Raw genomic sequence first — 4,278 nt, 5'->3', positions numbered from 1 at the left:
GAAGCAAGCAGGAATTGGCACGGGAGCAGTAGCTGCGAGGTTACATATGATCTACAAACAAGAGGCAGGGAGAGAAAGAGACAGAGAGACAGAGACAGAGAGACAGAGACAGACAGAGAGAGAATGGGAATGGTTTTGGCTTTTGAATCCTCAGAGCTGACCCCCAGTGACACACCTCCTCCATTAAGGCCACACCTTCTAATCCTCCCCAAACACTTCCAACTACAGGAACAAACACTCACATATATGAGCTTATGGTGAATTCAACCACCACAATAATGCTAATAACTTTATTCCTTGGATTTCCCAACATGTTATACACGAAATAGTCATGAAGCACTCAGCATAGGCCTTTCTAACTCCCCACACAATATCAGAAAATAACCGGAAAAACTTGCATTTCCTCGGTAGCTTGCTGGCCAACTCCCTTTCAAATATGTTCAAAATTGGCAGCACAGACTTTTCAAACATTCTACAGTCACAGCGTATCTCACGAAAGGGAGGATAAGATGCTCTGTAGTCTCCTTTCCAACCATAGGAGCATCATGCATACAGCCACAGCCTCTGTCATCCTGTCATCGTTGCTCTAGGAAGGACAATCAGCTCTATGAGGACAGAGCACACTTTGGTCTCCACATCAAATCACTTGATCAGCTTCTGCTCCAGCAGGGCTAGCAAAGCTGCTTGACCGGTTTTCCTTTCAGGAAAGATTATTCTGATCTTCAAGATAGTTCTAACCACAATAGGTAGGATTTGGAAGAAGCATATGGTGTTGAGTCTCTTGACAAAACAGTACAGTATGTGGCGCTTGTTCCGTCAGCTCTGCTCTCTCAGTAGGTTCTGAATCATCAAATCTGCCAGCTCTTTTCAAACCAACAATACAATCTTTTTCATCAGGGCAGCCTTCCCTCAGAGTATCCAGCAAACTCCCGGCCATCATTTGTCTGTTCCCATTTGTGTTGTACTTGTCCTGTCTCCCAAGCAGTGTCAACATTTCATTGTGTGAGATAAAGTCCAGGGGTCAGTGTGCATCTTCCAGCAAGTCCTCCTGGAGCTCTAAGAGGTGTGCCATCTTGTGCTCACCCACAACCACGGATGCTCACAGACTGCCTCCCTCCTCCCAAGCTTCAGTTCTAGCTGTGGTTCTCTCACTATTTCCACTACATCTGCAGTGACTTGCTCCACCTGAAGCCTTGGAATCCCCCAAATTCATCTGTGAAGGTTGGGATCAGCTTCTTCCAAATTCCTGCCGATGTCGACAGTCTGACTTCCTGCCCATCACACATGCTCTTTGTGGCGACTAGGATGGTGAGTCCTTCCCAGGTTTTCAACTCACTGTGCTCATATCCATTAGAGGGCTCACTATCTATGCCAGCTATGACCTTACAAAATTTCTTGTTTCTTAGGTCATAAGGCTCTCCAGGTGTGGTGGTGAAGTATTCAAGAGACAGAGGCAGGAGATCTCTGCAAGTTTGAGGTCAGCCGAGGTCCCCTCAGCAAGAACCTCTCTCAAAAAAATTAGATAGTTTCATGTGTGTGTGTGTGTGTGTGTGTGTGTGCATTCATACATACATTCACACATATATACGTATAGCACTCTCAAATCAGAATTTATGTACACACATACATACACACATACACATATAAACATACATCACTCTCAAATCAGAATGACTCCATGATTATGGGCAGCAGAGTGGATGTGTCACAGCCATAGAGACAGCGTTGGTCTCATTGTACTTCTTCCTCAGAGCTTAGAAGTGACCAAGTACTTTCTCGGTGACTATCTGGATGCAGCGTCTCCATGGACACTTTCTGTTCTGCTCTCTATCTCTCTTTTAAATCATGGTGTTATTGTTGGAGACTTCTGTCCATGCTTGCAATGTGTTTTGATCTAGTCCAGCCCCCATCCCTCTGCTCCAGTTCCTCTCCCAACCTTCAGACCATTCTCTTCTAACTTCACGTGTCCCTCCCCACCCCCACCCCCGCTATTGAGTCCTCTTGGGGTTGACTGTATGTGCATCATCGATGGCCTCACAGGAGCAGCCTCATTGAAGAAAATTTGCTCTCCCTCTCCCAGCAGCCATCAGTTCCCGGTGGCTCATCAGCCAAGGGTGGGACTTCATAACCACCTCCCCACTCCAGAGTTTGCGCAATTCTCCTGCAGGTCACGATTCCTGTGAGTTAGTTCATATGTGCAACTGCCTTGTTTTGTCCTGAAAACACTGTTCCATTATAGCTATCTGCCACCTCATATGGTCCTTCTGCCCCTTGTTTTGGGATGGTCCATGGACATTCGGAGGAGGACTGTGATATAGATGTCCCATCTAGGGTTGAACAGTCCACAGTCTCTTATTCTCTACACCGTGACTAGTTGTGGATCTGTGTTTCAAAACAGACACCATCTATTGCAAAAGGAAGCTCTAATAAAGACTAAGAGGTGCACTGGTCTATGGGTATAACTCATTAGGAGTTAGTTTAATAATATATACATTTATCAGAGGAAAAATAATATGTTCTCCCCTGGGTCTATGACCTACTTAGCCATAGGTCATTCTCCCTGATAATAGTGCCAGGAATGAGTTCTGGGAGAGTGGGTCCTAAACACAGTTGGAAAGCAGCTGTCTACTCCTAGAACATTCTTGCCACTTTTGCACTGGTGGCTATATTCTTCCAGGCTGGTCATTATTGTAGCAAGAAAAACACAGATGGGAAAGATTGATGATCTTTTTTTTTTTCCTCTGTGAGCTTGCTTAACACCTCTGTAAGCTAACCAATAAGGACAAAGCTTCCAGCTAGTACACGCTTGCTTTTCTCCATGGTCCATAACTAAAGTCTATGGTATTTTCTCCAGAGTCCATGACTAAATTCTATGGCTGTTTCATTTGTAAACTTGTGGTGATATTTTATTTGTGCTTTAATAATTAAAGCTTGCCTGGAGATCAGAGGAAAAAGCCAGCCACAACACAGAAGTCATGCAATGTTTGCACATGCCTTTAATCCTATCACTTGGCAGGCAGGGTCTCTGTGTGTTCAAGGCCACACTGGAAACAGAGCCAGGTGTGATGGCACACATGGAGGGCTGGAGGGCTGTACAGACAGACAGCAAGTGACAGAGCTGTGTAGGGAGAGGAAGTGATATAGCTGAACTGAGAGAGCAAATCAGAGGGCAGAACAGCAAGACATACAGATGTGGGTAGACAGGAAGTAACTCGCATTTGGAAGCTGCAGAGTTGGTGAGGTAAGGTTGGCTCGTGGCTTTCCCTATTTCCCTGATCTCTCTAAGGCTTTCACCCCTGTATTTGGCTCCATGTTTTTTATTTAATAAGACTATTTAGAAATTCGTCTACATATACTCACTGGAATAACTGCTCTAACTACCTTCCAGGACTTTCCCTTTGTGTTGTTGGCTGTTTAGTGTGGGATGCCCAGCGTTTGGCAGTTTAATCATTGCTAGCTTTAGATTTAAATACTTGAACACTTGCATGCAGCTGCCACTAAGAGGCATAATTTCCATATTGCTGTGAGCAGGAAGGTTGAAGAACAAGGTGGGGTGACCAGCAGAAGAAACTATCAAAACACATACATTTATCAGTAAATTCACTATCTTCTAGGACCAAATTCATGATGCCTCTAAACACTAATTCATCCATGTTTTTATGTTCAAAGTAGATATCATGCAAAAACATGGGGTTGTGCCTTTTTCTAACCTGATGCAATATTATTATGTTTTAACTGGTATATTTAGATTGTGGTGTTTAATATAGTTATGGCTATAACTGAAATTAATATATTTTATGTTTGGCACTATTTCCTATTTATTGTTCTTGATTTTACTTTTTGTCTTCTACTGTTTTCTTCTGCGATTTTTCTTCTGAAATTTTATATTTGGTTCCATTTCTCCATTTCCTTATCATATCAGTTCTTAAAAACAATTTTAGTGATTGCCCCAGAGTTAGCAGAAGACAGCTATAACCAACCCAAGAACAGTGTCATCCAGCATCACACCACTTTGCAGATAATATGCATTCCTGATACTGGAGAATCAACAATTCCTCCTTCCCATCCCCTACAATACTGCTCTCCTTTGCTTTACTCATCCACAAGCCGTAGTCAGCAAGTACACTTCTACTCTCACTCTTTTGAGGAAAGTGTTACTTCTTATACCAAAAGTGGAAAAAATACATTTCATTTTCATCATTCCTTCTATAGTGTTCTATTGTATGTAAATCACAGTTTAAAAATATAGACATATATATGTGATATATATGAAAACAT

At 42.9% G+C, this 4,278-nt stretch overlaps 1 pseudogene; it reads right to left on the bottom strand.

Annotated features, from left to right (window-relative positions):
- Positions 1–242: 242 nt before the first annotated feature.
- Positions 243–1,254, bottom strand: LOC121824066 (serine/threonine-protein phosphatase 4 regulatory subunit 1 pseudogene; annotated as a pseudogene).
- Between the last annotated feature and the right edge of the window lie 3,024 nt (positions 1,255–4,278).

Source organism: Peromyscus maniculatus, chromosome 19, assembly GCF_049852395.1.
Source record: "Peromyscus maniculatus bairdii isolate BWxNUB_F1_BW_parent chromosome 19, HU_Pman_BW_mat_3.1, whole genome shotgun sequence".
NCBI lineage: Eukaryota > Metazoa > Chordata > Mammalia > Rodentia > Cricetidae > Peromyscus > Peromyscus maniculatus.
The sequence above is the reverse complement of the archived record's forward strand: the minus strand, read 5'-3'. Positions and strand labels throughout refer to the sequence as shown.